Source organism: Aquila chrysaetos, chromosome 6, assembly GCF_900496995.4.
Source record: "Aquila chrysaetos chrysaetos chromosome 6, bAquChr1.4, whole genome shotgun sequence".
In the NCBI taxonomy this organism is placed as follows: Eukaryota; Metazoa; Chordata; class Aves; order Accipitriformes; family Accipitridae; genus Aquila; species Aquila chrysaetos.
The window spans coordinates 11,611,564-11,626,901 of record NC_044009.1 but is presented as its reverse complement, the minus strand read 5'-3'; the positions used below and the strand labels follow the sequence as shown (position 1 = coordinate 11,626,901).

The following is a 15,338-nucleotide window of genomic DNA, read 5'->3' as shown; positions in this document are numbered from 1 at the left end:
CCCCACATTCACAGGTGCCGTCTGAACCGTTTCCCCCAGCAAAGCGAGATGAAAATGCCCCGTTGCAATTAGAGAACCGGGCCATCCAGCTGCGGGGAGCTTTCCTTTGATAAACCCCAAACCTCCCGAAACAATGCAACAGAAGTGAGCTCCCAAGGGTTGCCTTGAAGTGGTTACACGGCTCGTTTCGTTTGCGTTCGCTAAATGAAGCCGGCGAAAGGGCTGGATGAGGCCGGGGAGCCCCAGCTGACACCGGGGAGGGGGTTTGGTCGCGCGAGGACTCGCAGCAGCCCCGGCTGCCTGCCCCGCTTTCATCTCACCCCGGCGAAAACATCGTCTCCTTCTGCGGCGCTGGAAGTTTGGGCGCAGGAGGAGCCAACACCAGGAAGAGGAAATTTAATCATCGGATCCCGATTAAACCCAGGAAAAAACAAGGAGGGTGTAGGAAGAGCGGCGGCTCGCGTAGCCCGGGCCCTTCTGCGTACAAGACCCGCTCACCCCAATATTTCTCGCCCAGCTGCTTTTCCCAGGGGCGTTCCAACACGAGGTGGCCACCGTGATGGTACCTGCGGCCACCGTCTCTGGCTGCACGGTGCATCTGTCCCCGACCTGTTGCGTTTCTTGCTCCTGGTACCCCATTTCCTAAGGCAGCCGAGCAGCGCAACCCCAGGCAGCGCCGGGGTGGTGGGATGCTCAATTAGTCCGTGGGGTTTTAACGAGCACAAAGTCTTTTTTTTGGCTTTGGCTGCGTCAGGGTCGGAGCCGCTGCAATCTTTGAAGCTGCCTTCTTGAACCGTGGTTAACTCAAGAAATTGGGTTGCGCAACTTGTTGCTTTATTGCGAATAAAGATTTGTTTTAGCGTTTTCCTCCATGTTTCTTCCCTCTTGCAGGAATTCCCGTCTTTCCCATCCCGGGAGAGAAGCACTGGGGGGGGATTTTTGCTCCGGTCCCAGACAGCACAGGGATGCGGCGCTGCACTGCACAGCACAGCGAGCTTCGACACAGGCTGCACCACGAGGCTTTGCTTCCTTTACGAAAATGCACGAAAATGCACACCTCCCCCCCCCCCCCCAACCCATAAAACCTAAATTGCCCGGTCTACACGGAAAAGGGCTCGAGCGTACCCACCCACAAAGCCCCCGCGCTCGCCCGGTTTGCACGAGGACTGCCTCTCGCACAAGGTGCTCCGACGCCCCTCGTGCACGCCCGTTTTGCACGAGCACCGCCCCTTGCACGAGGACACCCCCCCCCCGCCTGTTCTGCCCCAGACACCCCCCCCCCCCCCCCGGGCGAAGGGGTGCTCCCCAGAAGGATCCCCGCCCCCCACCGGCGCAGCGGCAGGCGCCCAGCCTTGCACGCGCATTCCCGCCCCTTTGCACGCGGCCGCTCCCCGCCCCCGCCAACCCCCCCGCCCCCGCCCCCGCCCCCGCCAACCCCCCGCCCCCGCCCCCGCCCCCCCGCGGACGGTCTCGGCTCCCGCCGGCGGCCCCGCCCCCCTGACGTCAGCGCTGCTGGCGCGGAGCGGGCGGCGCGCGCGCGGCCCGTGCCGGGCGGGGAGGCGCGAGCCGGGAGCGGAGCGGGGTCGGGTCCCGGTCCCGGTCCCGGTCCCGGTCCCGGTCCCAGGTAAGCGCCGCGCTGCCGGTGGGGGGGGGGGGAGTACCGCCGGTGAGGAGCGGCTCTCCCGCCGTCTGCGGCTCCGCCGGGTGCTCCCGGTGCCGCCCCGCCGGCGGGGAAAAGTTTGTGGCGGCGGCGCCGGGCGGGCGAGCGGCGGGAGTCGTGTGTCGTCCTCCCCCCCCCCCCAACCCTGACCTCTCCCGGCCGGCCGGGAGCGCTGGGAGGCGGCGTCCGACGGTCGGTCGGTCGGTGTGGGCAGCCGGGCTCCGCGCCTCCGGCTGCTCCGGCCGGGCGGCGTTAGGGCGTGGGGAGAGCTCCGGGACCGGCTGCGCCGTGCGGGTGTGCAACGGTGTGTGTCCGCCCGCCGTGCAAGTGTGCGTGTGGTCTGTGTGCTTGTGCAACGCCGTGCGGGGGGGGGGGGGTGCCGCGTGCGGTGCCGTGCAAGTAAGCGTGCGGTCTGTGTGAGCGTGCAACGCGCTGCGAGCGGGTGCGGTGCCCCGCGAGTGTGCGTGTGCAACGCTGTGCTACTGTGGGTACGGCGTGTGCGGGCAATATGCGTGTGGACGCTGTGTGTGCGTGCATTGCCCTGCGAGCCGGCGTTGCTGTCTGCATGTGTGCACTGTGGAAGTGTGTGCACTGTGGAAGTGTGTGCACTGTGGAAGCGTGTGCACACATGCAAGCGCGATGTGCCGGCACCGTGGAAGCCTGGCTTGCACAAGATGGGAACCACCTCAGCAGCGCGTGCTCTGGGCGGTCTGCCCCACTCCCGCTCCTGCTGCCCCACAGACGTGAGAAACTTTTGGTTGCGCCCCGAGCATCGCGTGCTTTAGGGGGGCTTGCCTGCCTGCCCATGCATTAGCCACCCTGCAAGCGCTTCGTGTTCGCTAGCGTGGCCCCAGCAGCCTGCCTGTTGTCCCCCAAGTCCCGCCGGCGCTGCCGGGAAGGGGACGGGGGCGATGGGGGTCAGGTCCCGGGGTTGGCAACCCCGCACCCAGCAGGGAACCCTGGCCAGCCGGGCGGACGCCGGGGGCTTTTAGCACGGCGGTGCGACCGGGTGGACTCTGGGGACTATGCGCAAGCGTTTCCTGATGTGTCTGGCCCGTAAACTTGCCGTGATGTCTTCCAGCTGAGGCTGGAGGAGGCCGGGCTGGCTTTTCTTACCTTTCTTATCTCATCGGCCACGGGTGGGCTGTTCCCTGGGAGTTTGGGGCTTTTTTTAACAGCATTGCACCGGCATTTCTTTTTTCCAGAAGGGTTTGCCCAGTCGAGGCTCGCTGATGTCATGGGGTCGCTGACCTTTTTGCTCCTTGCTGACTGCCCAGGGCGGGGGGGGGGTTGTTTTGCGAGCAGGGGATGCTATTCAAGGCTTGGTTTACGGCCGTTGCTGCAGCAGCGTTGCTCGCAGGACAGCGTTCTGCAGGAGAGGTGGACTCGTGCAGAAGGTGTGTTACGGGGAGGCATGAATCGGTGGTGACGTGTTGTAGCCTTGGGCTCAGGTACTGGGATACCCTTTGGGGTTTTGGGGGGGATCCCTGGCTATGCAGCTGTTCAGGAGTAAATGCCTCAGCCACAAGGGCAGCTTGGCGATCCTTGCACTCGGAGCAACTTCGGTACGAAGCAAGATGGTGGCAACCGTGATGCGGTTTTGTGCCTCTGCCCTAGGTAAGCCATGTTGCATCGAAGCCTGTTATGGACCCAGAGGTGTAAAGGGGTGTGGCATGCAAGAGCACGCAAATGCCTAGCGCAGCATCCGTGCTCTGGCATTGGGGATGCTGAGGAAGCATGTGTAATGGCCATCGCTACCCCCCAGCCTGCCCTTCCTGGCTAACACTACCTGAGATTTGCAATAATTAAGTTGTGGCTCTTAACGAGCAGAGCAGCAGCTTGGGTGGAAGTTGGAGGGGGATATGCGTTGTGTTGACATCTGTGTCTAGACAGCAAAACATCCTCCTCCACTCTGGAAGAAGGACTCATCCTTTATTTCCTACTGCCTAACTGCAGCAACGGGATGCTCAGATTTGCTTAAAACCAAAAAAAAACCCCTAATACTAAGAGTAATGTCCTCCAGGGATGTCTTGTAGCTCTGAATATTTGCATCTCATCCTGGCTTTTTCTCCCACGCGGCAGTTTCGGCACCAGACCTTGCACAGGTGCCCTCGTGCGACATCTCCAGTAGCACCTTTTCTCTCCTTTTCTCCTTTTCCTCTCTTTTCTCCTTTTCTCTTACCCTTTCCAGCGGTTAGGCGCTTGCCCAGGGTCACTGTGCTCTTCCTACGGCGAGCTTTAACCCCCTGGGCACGAGCAGCAAGAGGATGCAGTTGCCCGTGATGCTCACTGGTGCCGCGTGCTGTGGACCTGCAGCCTCCGCTAAGCGTGTGTCCTTCCGGGTGGGGATTTTTTGCTGGCAAAGATGCCAGCTTTCCATATATATATATTTCCAAAATAACTCCGGTCGGGCTGTGGAAGAGAGCATGCTTTTCAAAAATAGCAGCGTTGTTACTTTTAATCAAATAAAGCCTGAGCAGCGCGGTGCTGCGTGGAGTGATTGCAGCCGTTGCTTGCCTCTGTGCTTGACATCCTAATTATGTTTTCATTTTAATGAGAGGAAAACTATTTGTGAAGCAAAATATTTATTTTAGCCTGGTGGGGTTGTTCAGAAGAGCTTGTATCTATGTTAAGGAGGTGGTTTAGACACTGCATTTTTTTAAATGAGAAAAACATTTTAAGTACAGCAAGAAGCTTTTAATCACAGAAGCCTGTCTGTGCAAAGGGAGCTAGCAGCTGTAGAGGTCAGGACGTGAAGGGGAATTTGCATCCTCCTTATTCTTCTTATTTTCAAGAGGTCTGAAAGTTGCATCACCTTCTGGTTTGGTGGGTGGATTTCTGACGGCAGCTGAAACAGAAACGAATGCAAATAACCTCACCTCGGAGTCTCTCAACCTTAGGTTTGGCACCTGCCTTTTCTCTCCTTTCCAAAATCCATTCTGAAAACACTCGAGCTTTGCAGACTGCCCTGGAGCCTCCCCGGGAGATGCTAAGGAGGTGGGATGGGTTTCCAGCAGGTCAGGTTTGCCATCCCTGCAAAGGGTTGACAGGGCTGGCTGTGACGCTGCTCGACCAAGGGTGGTCCTCGCTGGGTGTTTAGGCACCCAGCAGCATCGTGGAGGGGGTGTTCACAGCAGCGGAGGGGTTCTCCAAGCAGAGGGCTTGAGCATCTCTTGCGCATTGGCTGTGGATGGCAACTCTCGGAGGAGTTTTGTAGCCAAATGTTGGCTTCCCGAGTGACCAATGACGAGCCAGGTTTGAAAGAGGGGGATCAATCTGCTGGAAAATATATTTGTGCTTATGAAGTGGAATATATACATTGCAATATATACAGCGAAATGTTCTTCAGTGCTTCATCCTTGCAGGGCTTTTGTTCTGGTTTGCTCTTAAAAGTTGCTTGGTCAGGACCTCCTAGAGTCAACGGGACAGGGGCAAATGTCAGGTTTCATAGGTGGCTTCGGTAGTGTCATGCATGCGTTGCTGTGGATGCCAAACAGATAGCTTGCTCCTTGTGTTGCGGTGATACGCCCAGGCCCGGTGCCAGGCTGGTGGGTTTGTTGCAGGGGATTTTATGTAGGCTTGCAAAGGGACAGCCTGGGGTGGGAGATGATGGCTTCAGCAAGGTGTTTATCAAGAGCAATGTGCAGCCGCAAAGCTGGGTGCTGCGTGGGGTGCCCTGCCCTCTGAATGATGCCCCGGTGCGGTACGGGAGGCATTTCCACTGTCAGCACCAGCTGATGGACCCATCCAGGCAGCTCCCTAAAATTTGTAGAATGAGGTTTTAGCTTAAAAAGCACAAAACGAGTCCCCCATCGTTCCACTCAGGACCTGAGCGCTCCTGGTCCCTGTGCGAGCAGAGGATGGTTTGCTTTTGCTCTCTTCTTGCAAGCACGGCGCGAACAATCCCTGCATTAACCCTGCTGAGGGGCCAGTGTTCGGGCACAGGGCTGTCATTGTTAAGAGGACGTCAAAAGCACTGTGCCAGCCTTGGCTGGGGCAGGGAGCACGCGGACCTCTTGGAGCTGGCACGGGGAAAAACCTGCTGCCTGCCGCGGACGTGACTTGGAAGCAAACCCCAGAGGGGCAGCGAAACCCTGGGGTGTGCTGGGGAGCAGCGGGAGGGTTGCTCCTCATGGGGATGATGGGCCTGGTTTCTCTCCCTGAAGGACCTGAAGGGTCGGTACGGGGATGCAAGGGCAGCCTTGCTTCTTAATTACGAAGCTGCAGGGTTTATTAAATTCAGAAGTGCGAATTGCAGCCTGAGCTCACTTTGTGGCCATAAGTAATGTTCGGGTTTTAAAAATAAAAAAGGAGAAAGCACTTGCAGGACCTGTAACTTTGGCTGATGGGAGCAGGTCCTCCAGTGGGCACATACATGTCCTGACAAGCCCCTTTCCTTCCAGCCCAGAGCCTTGGCTTTCTAAACTAGGCGGAGAGACTTGCTCCCAGCAGGTCAGGTGGTCGCATCTGGTTTTCATTGAATGCTCAAGTGATGTGCCGGTTCCAGGAACACCGCAACCATCTGCAGAACCACGCTGAGCAATAATTTTTGAGGATACCTGTGGCATCTATCACCTCCTATGGTCCTCATTGCAGCCTGGGGTCCTTAATTTCTCCCGGTGGTCCTTGGAGTCAAATGATTTCAGTGTATTTCTGCTCCCTTGGGCTTGTAAAGAAAAGCGTGGGAGTATGGAGAGGGGTGTATTCTGATGGCTCACAGCAACAGGAGCATGAAGGAGCTCATGAAACCCCTTCACTGCTCCAGCTGGTTTGCAGGTCCGGGAGGCAGCCACGCTCCCCTGTGCATGTTGATGGTGTTTCCAGGGTGAAGTTGGGTTTTGATGGGTCAAAGAGCTGACCAGAAAACTTCAAACTCTCTTTCATCCTGTCCTTGGATTCACATTTTTGTCGTCTGCTAGGCATGTTGACATTTTGGGTGAGTTGCATGTTTTTTGAAGAAATCAGTGGTGTCCCACAAGCAGCATCTATTATCTTTAATCCCTTTTTTTGGTGGAAGCCTAGCAGTGTCTATGGGCTGGCCAGTCTGCTGCTCCTCCGTTATGAACCCCTTGGCCAGTCCCCCCCAGCCCCCATGTGAAATATTTCTATTTTTAACCTGCTGATTTCATTTGGATTTGTGCAAGGGTTTATTTTCAGTGCCGAGAGGTAGTCATTCCCAGCTGGCGTATCAACGGGCTGCTGGGGAGCGTAACGCTCTCATTACCGATAGAAGAAAATGAATTTGCAGGTCCTAAGGCTAAATGTTCCTGCATGCTCCTACGTGAATAGGTGCTCCTGCTCTGCCGGGACGAGGTGTTGCTTCAGACCCATCAGCAAGAAGGCGGTGCACATTGCATCCCATCTCTTCACCGGTGACGGCTCGGCTGACGCACGCTGTCTGCATGTGCAGATGATGGATGTGAGAGCAACTTCGTAGCCTCAAACCTGTGCATATTAAAATACAAAGGCAGAAGGTGGCTGAGTCACTTTTTTTTTAATCTCTCCTGTGTTTCTTCATCATCTGGGTGCTTTTGCACAAATTGGAGGGACAGTAATGCACGTCTGGTTTGTAGTCCTGTTAATGATGGGGGGAAAGCTGCAATAATAATAATAATAATGATAATAAAAAATTATGTGAAAGCCCTTCCTTTTCACAGTTCTCTGCAGGCTCTGAGGTTGCTTCCTCTGCCCCCTCCTCCTGCCCTGTGGGAGGGTTGCCCTGGGGAGTGTCCCATCATTTTCAAGGGGGGAGATCACTGCCACGAAGCAAAAACAGATGTTTTCTAGCTGACTCCAGAAAACACCCTTTCGACACAGCAAAGAAGCGCGGCTGTGGTATGTAGTTGTTAGCCTGGGTTGCTCATCCTGTGCTGCAAATGAGCCCAGTGCAAAGCTATCCTTTCCTTCTCCCTGGCTTGCTCTCCAGGGGTAGATCCAGCAGCTGCCTGTATAAAGTGCTTTAGGTCATCTTTTAGTGGGAAAGCGTTTGCATGGTGTGTGGCCTTGTTGGAACGACGCTGGCTGTTTCCTTAGGAACAGAAAAGGCTTTTTTGGAGTTGAACAATGGTGCATCCCCGGCTCGGTCAGTGGAAGAGCAAGGCAGGAGACGTTTTACAGTCACTGCTGCCGTTAGCTTGCTGGTGAGCTCGGTGAGGGCTTTGGAGGGTTCATTGCCAGTTGTGATGGTCCCCTGTGATGGTGGCCCACAGCAGGTTCTGCTTGGCACTGCCAGCCTGATGGCATTGCACCGGCAAAGTGTTGGGGCTCGGGGAGGGAGCATGAGCCACGTTACGTTGAGTCAGGGGGGTTGAATTTGGAATAAGCCCACGGATGGTCAGTTGGACCTCTTGGCTGCAGGTTGGCATCGGTGCAGACGTGGTTTTGGCAAGCGCCAGGGCTGGCTGGAGCGTCTGTCGGTTTGCTCTATGTGGCGGGTGAAGATGCTCGAGTTGTCCATCTAGAAGACACCTACACCAGGTAAAGGGTGGAGGAAAGGAGCATAAAGAGCAGGAATTTGAATAACTGATATGGTGGTCACACAGGGAATTGAGACCGAAGCCTCCCAGGTCTCACATACCTCCGGGAGTAAAAATAATCTGTTTGAGCTGGGGTCATGTCTTTCTGGGAGACGTTAAAGCTTTAACTCCCGTGTTATTCCCTGCTGCCGTGCTGTCGTCTTCGTTCGCATCCGTTCCCAGAGCAGCCGGGGGGGACGCTGGGTCCCTCGGCGCAAGGGCTACCGCAGCTATAATTAAACAAAGAGAAACTTTTTATTTTTTTGTAACTGATCCAGCTTCCGGAAAATGGCAGCTAGCTGAAGGGAGGGAAACAAAACAAGCTTTCGCCCGGCCAGAAAAAGCGTCCTCACCTCTGTGGCATTTCCTTGCTTTCTCTCCCCCCCTCGCCAGCCTCCCTCCCCAGCCCCTCGCATCCTGGCTGCGGCATTGAAAACCTGCCATCAGATTAGCTGTGCCGGGGTGGGGTTGCTCTCCGCAGGCATGAGAAGCGTTTCCCAGCCGGCAGCGTGCATGCAAACCGAGCCTTGGAAATTGCTCTTCTCTCTTCCCCAAGCGCTGTGCCTCCTGCCCCAAACCCCTCCATGCTTTTTTTACCCCCTTGCTCACAAAAAGCAACCGTAGTATTTTTTTCTGTGCGTGTGCCTGCGCCTTTGGTGCAGATTGAGCTATTAAAGTCCGTAAGAAAGCGCAGGGAATATTTCCTACTGTACGTGGGCTGGGAGCAACCGGTCTTTTGCAATTCATTGGGTTTGGAGTTAGGAAAAAAGTCGTTGGGGGGGTATGTCCCACAAAAGGAGATGAGGAGACGCACGGGTGCGTCCTACAAAAGGAGAGGAGGCGATGGGGGGGTGCATCCAGCAAAAAGAGAGGAGATGGGGGGGTGCGTCCCGCAGCTTGTCTTCCTGAGCGCTGGCTCCTCCTCACCTAGGGATGCTGTTGGCTGCAGATTTATTGGAGCAGCCTCCATACGGGTGGTACCTCTGTAGGCATTCATCCCACGTTTGCTCGGATGGAGGAGGACAAGTAGGTTTTTTGCAGAAAGGGGATGAAAGCACTTGGTCCCCAGCAACAGGGTGGGTTGTTTTTTGGGTGGTTTTGGTTTGGTTTGGTTCTTTTTTAATACCAGCTTCCTGGGACACGGCTCCTTTCCAGCACTTTGCGGCAGCCATCCTTGTCGGGGATCAAAACAGCAGCAGCCACAAGGCAAGCCTTTCTTTTGGCCTTCACAAACGTTTTGCTTGGTTATCTCTGGGCAAGGGCCGCAAACAGACAAAGTATTTACTGTCCCTAGGAGATGGCGATTACCTCGTCAGCAAAACGGATAGCCCGTGCTGCCGGCTCTGGCCTTGGCCAGCTTATCATCCTAGGAGTTACGGGCAGCGTTGCTCGCTTCCCGGAGCTTATCACGTCTGCTTTGCACCGGACCGAGGGAAAGATGCTCTGGGTATGGGACATCAGGGTGGTGGGTCTCCTCCCGTGCATCCATCCGCTACAGCCTTGCCTTGCCTGGGTCTTCTCCAGCTCCACTGGGCATGTGGAGTCTGTCCTGTTCAGCCTGGAGGTGAAAAATAAATGAAGGTTTGGGGGGGGGTTCTGGGTTTTGGGGCGTTTGGGGTCTTTTTATTTTAATTATTTTCTAAGTTGCTTGGAGTCAGCAAACGCTGCTGAGAAACAGCTCAGTGCCATCAGTAAGCACTTCCAAGTAATTTTTTCCATCTCTGCTGCTGCTCCCGAGGTGTGGCCCATGCTCCCTGGAGGGAGCTGGAGCTGCTCCGGAGCGGCGCGCCTGAAAGTTAATCGCTGCCGAAAAATGCTTTAATTAACTCAATTAGCCAGACGGTCCATCTGGACTCTTGCAGCGCGTGGTGAGATCCCGTGAAACAAGGTCGCAACTCCATCCTGGTGATGGGGATACACACGCACCCCCCGACTCATTTGAGTCCCTGGGGAATGTGCTGTGGTCTCCAGCACATCCCCCATCCCTGCTCTTGGACCTGCAGGGAATGGGAGATGTTTTTCCAGGAGATGTGTAAAAAATGGCATGTTGGCATTAAGTGCAGATCCCAAATGCTTTTGGGTGAGCAGGGCTTACTTGTTTGTTTGTTTGTTTGTTCCTCTGCCTCGATTTTTAGCACCTTGCCCTGCAGCGGGACAGCCCTGCGGCTCTTCGGAGGTGCGACTGGCCAGAGCAGCTGGTGCCTCTCCAGCTCCTGCTCTGCCTATTAATAGGAGCTATTAAAATGTTCACCAAATCCAGGATGCAGGACATGACCAGGCATGGAAACAGTGAGCAAAAAAAGCTTTAGCCCAGCACGCTGTTTGAGCAGAGGAATGCAGGGCCCTGCAGAGGGGATTTGGGGAGGGCGAGTGTTTAACCCCCTCCCTCCAATTGCTCCGCAGCAGCGGTGACCTTTCCGTCCCGGCTTTACCTCCATGCATCGACCCCTGTTTTAAACCCTCGCCTTGCAGGCATCCTGGGGGAAAACTGCCTGCCATCCTGCTGCTGGTTTTCCTGCTACCTGGCCATGATGGGAAACCCCAGCACAGGCGGGCAGAGATGCATCCTTTAAGTAACGGGGAGGGATGCGTGTCCTGAAAGGTTTGGGTACCAGTGGATAACGCTGGGGGGAAACTGAGGCATGGAGCATCAGCGTTGCCTGGGTTCATGCAATCTGAGGGTTGAACCATGGTCTCTGCAGTCGTGGTGCCTGTGCCTCCAAAAATGGGCTCTAAAATCACCTCAGAAGTGCATTTGGGGTGGGGGGTGGGCGAGTATATCGCTGTGTCCAGATTGCCCTGCAGTCAGGCAGGATAAAAGGAATAAAAATATTTGCAGTCTGGCCTAATTTTTAAGGGATTGTGACTTGAAAGCGGTGATACCAGTGCTGCATCAGATGGTCCCCTCGCTCGCTCAGGGGAAGGGGAGGCGTTTTGCTTTGGGAAAGGGCGGGTGGTTCCTGGCTTAAGGCTGCATTGAGGCAATTCAGCTTGTTGAAGCAGGGCAGAGGGTAATTCCCTGAGGGGAGGCTGGCAGGCAGAGGTGATGCTGCTGTGGGGATGTTTGTAGGCAGAGCATCTTCCTGTGGGCTGAGCATCTGTTGCCCAGTGCTGGGGCGTCCCGCCTGGGTGGCCTGGGGAGGTCCCAGCTCATCCCCGGGTCTCAAGCAGTGCAAAGGCAGAGGAGTCCGAGCATCAGCCTGATTTCTTTCTCCCTTTGTGGATGGGATATGTGGGAATCATTTGGACCCAGCGGTCTGAGCCTAAGCATTATAATTCCTACATAGTGCTGCAAATGCTTCTTTCTCCCTTTTGCCTTTACGTATAAAATCCTCATCCCTCTTCCTGCACAAAAAAAGTGAGTAATGTTAGAGAAATTTGGGATGAGGCCCAGGAAATGATCGGATATCCGCCTAAGCACATCTCTGACTTCTGAACTAAAAGCTCCCAAATGAATAATGTGGCAGAAGCAGCAGCAGATTTTGAAGGATTATATTTTATGTAGGTGCTCTGCTTTATCTTAAAACTTCAGTCTGCAAAAATTGGAAATGGCTTTTTTTTTTTATCACCTCAGTATATTTGCTTTATGCTGAAGTGCTAACACGTTGTTAGTTGTCCTGTTGAAAATGAAGCTGACAGTAGTAAGCACTAAATTAAAAGTAATAATAATGCCAGCTGTCTTGTGAATGCACATGATGTGTTTTGGTTGATAGTCTTTATGTGGGCTCTGTGAGCTGTAAATGTTGTTTACTGGGATTGTGCATGGAAAAAAAGCTGAATTCAGTGTAAATGTGGAGAGTTGGGAGGCTAAAATGCCAGTGGATGTTGCCCTTAGTAATAATGGGTGGCCGTGGCTGTGTCTCTTTTTGTTTTCTTTTCTCCTGGACAGTGCCAAAAAAGTTTCCATTTCCTTCCTGTTGATTGGGTACTTAAGTTATTCTTCTAAATATAAATCTCTCCTAGTGCATCAGCTGTGCCTGGGATTTCACTTCTTTTATATGTCACTTCAAGCAAGTTTTAATTAAAAAAAAAAAAGAGTCTATCTGCATTGGTTTGATAGTTAGGCACTCTTTTCCCATCAAGAGCGTGTCTAATTCTGGCCTGACCCTGGCCCCTTTGACAGCAGAGTCCTTCAGGCTGCATGTGGGAATCAGCTGCTTGTGCTGGAGAGCATCCCTCAGCTCCTGGAAAGCTCTTGCTGCATCCTCTGCTTCTTCTTGCAGAGCTGCTCCATCGCTGGCACCAAGATCTGCTGCACTGCTGGACGCGAATGGCGTTGAGATATGGAAGAGCTTGGTCCTGCAGGGAAGAAAATCTGGGGTGTTGCTGTGAAAGATGCTGAGAAAAGGAGGTGTTGTCTAGGCGAGTCGGTGAAGACAGCTGTGGATGGTGGCAAGCTGGTTGTACCTGGAATTGTCTTCTCTAGCCAAAAGCCTGCTGCTTGTAGGTCCTAACCCATTTTTTAGATATGGAGACAAAAAGAAAATACACACATCACTGTGGTTATCAAAGCAGCCTTGAAACAGAGCTAGTGGTGGGATTGAAGTTGCTTTCCATAGAAATCAATAAACGGAGCAGGTTCTTTGCTGCATGTGGCCCAACGTTCAGCTGACCCAAAGCATCTGTCCCTGAATACGTGGGGCTTTTTAACCTGATTTTAGTCCTTACTTTCTAAAATGAGGCATTCTTCTAGAGACAGTGGACAAGCTTTGGGCTTTTCTGTATCCCCCTCCCTGGCTGTTGCTAACGACTTTGTCTTTTTTCCTCTTAATACGGGTGCTTTTGTGTTGGCCTAAGACAACCCCGTACCACAGCTGATAACGCTTCACCCCTAATTCAAGCTGCAATAATCTGAAATGCGGTGGTGTGGTCTGTTACCTTTGAAATCTCAGTGGGAATGAATGGAGCACCCGGCTCTCAGGCTCAAACAGGGAGGCTCTGAGGTTCCTCAGGGCCTCATGTCTTGGGCTTGAGAAGCGAGGGCAGGTATATCTCCTTACGGCCTCACCTGGGGCTGACTTCTTGGAGACAGTGTAGAGGGAATAACTTGCCTTTTGGAAATATTCCCTCCGTGGTGGCTTAGAGTTGCCCATTTTTTAGGGGGTGCCCTTGCGAAGATGCATCACCATGGTTTGATGTGCATACGGCAGGGTGTTTTGTGCTTGCAAGAAGTGCAATGCAGAAAGTTGTAGAAACCGACTCTGCTCAACCACAAAAGCTCTGCTTTAAGCAGGGAAAAAACTCTTCCATTGCTTTTAAGATGACTTTCAGGTGTCGTTTTAATTTTGCCTGTTGACTAGCACTGCAAAGACCGTGTCTGAGATTCAACTCTGCTTCGTCTGGCAACGAGAGCAAATTTGAGCAAAGGTGAGATTTTGCCAAATTTATGTAAATGACTATTTCTGTGCCCAAGCATCTTGCTAGAGAGGGGCATCTTTCCCCAAAATGTCTCACCCATTTTGTTAAGGATAGTGTCCCAGCACAGAGAAGCAGCATGTCTTTGACATTGCACGTGGTGGAGACTGATGAGAATGGACTTGGGCTTTCATTTCATACCGCATTAATTTTGAGAGTTTCCAGACAAGGGCCTCATGCATTTTTAACTGACGTGAAACTAAACAGTTCAAAGTGCGTAACTTTGTTTGTAGATAAACCCTTCCAATAAATGCTCGGGTCTTAAAATGATGAAATCGGTTTCTTATCAGCCATCTGACCCATGATGATGGGATTGAGCAGCTTTTAACCTGGCGAGACCGAAACAAAAAACTCTGAAGTACAGACAGATGGGGTGGGTGGTGTTATTTTGGGTTTTTCCCTTCATGGCACTGTTGATGTTATGGAAAGTGCTTGAAGCCACTGCTTGGATTATATCTGGCATCCCTCACCCCCAGGTTGCGTTCCCCTCTAGTTAATTTGCAGGTTGCACGAAGCCTCTGTGCAGTTTGATGGGCTTTAATTTCAGGGGTAGCTAATTAAACAAGCAGGCGTGGTGTTTGCTCTTGTGTTGCATAAACACTGGCCTGTTTTGGTTTATTTCAAACATCCTCCTGGCTGGCAGAGGTGGGTGCCTGCACCTGGAAAGCTCATTCCTACCTGTGGACAAGCCCTAATCTAAATTAAGGCAAGGATTTTGCTGCCGAAAACTGCCTGAAATGAGCCACAGGGTCTTTTGTGCCGGTGTAATGAGTCTGGTGTTAAAAGCATGCTCTGAATTGAAGCGGGAATGCTTTCTGGGGTGAGTCTGCAACTTGCTGGGTTTGCAGGTGAGATCAAATCGAAAGACCAGAGCTTTTTGCAGCAAGTCCTAATCCACACCCTGGGCTGGAGCAGGCTTCTGTCCTCACGTCTGCTTCTTGCCACACACCTCCAGAATGGCATCATCACCTGGGGGTTTGCTCTCCAGGTATCGTGATGCTCTCAATGAGCTTGCCCTCTTCCCAGCATGGGTTCGTGGTCTAGAGATTTGGTCAAACATGGAGCATCCCATGGAGCAAGCAACCCCAAGTCCAGTTTAACCCTGCATGTTGCTTTCCTATGAGACCATCAGCTCCAGCAAATGGTTAAGCTGTTTAAACCCAGGTATTGTGGGGAATCTGGTTTGGAAATGTTTACCAAGGACGAGTGCTTAAAAAAACCACTGGTTTGAGGAAATTCATTGCAATGTGCTGATTGCTTTTGTTTCTGCCTAACTCAGGCTTGTGATGGTTTTTGGCTCCTGTCAGCATTTTCAGCATAGCTGAAGGTGTCGTGTAATCCACCAACAGATCAGTACCTGGACTAATCAGCAAGGTGTGTAAGAACATTAAATCAAGGGTAAGCTTTTGCACGAGCTCATCGCTTGAATGTGTTCTTCAGTTTGATAATCCAAAGAGGTTTTATTCGTTAGTGAGAGAATCTGGCTGCTAGGTGGTGGCTGCTCGGTGTCTGTGGGCATGCTCAGGCAGCGAGCTGGGAACAAAACCCTGCTTTTTTTCCTAAAATGGACCTCCTGACCGAGGTCAGGAGCAAGTCCAGCTGACCTGGGGGCTGCAGCCGTGTCCTCGCTGCCTGCTTACAAAGTCACCTTTTGGGTGACCCATGGGTGGCTGCTGTGTGCCCATCCTGCCTGCGGCATCTGCGTCTTGAACGCAGCACCCTCTTTTTAAGTGATGAGCAGGTCAGGT

General features: G+C 53.3%; 1 protein-coding gene across 2 annotated transcripts in view; it reads left to right on the top strand.

The window, feature by feature from the left end:
- The first annotated feature begins 1,530 nt into the window (after positions 1-1,530).
- The window catches only part of SH3BP4 (SH3 domain binding protein 4), a 39,184-nt gene continuing 25,376 nt past the window's right edge, over positions 1,531-15,338 (top strand). Inside the window, exon 1 of one of the 2 annotated variants that reach the window (XM_030018240.1) lies at positions 1,531-1,624. The gene's annotated coding sequence lies outside the window, so the exon portion shown is untranslated. Of the gene's footprint in view, positions 1,625-2,600; positions 3,112-15,338 lie in introns of those variants that run through there. The other variant, XM_030018242.2, reaches the window with a different exon arrangement.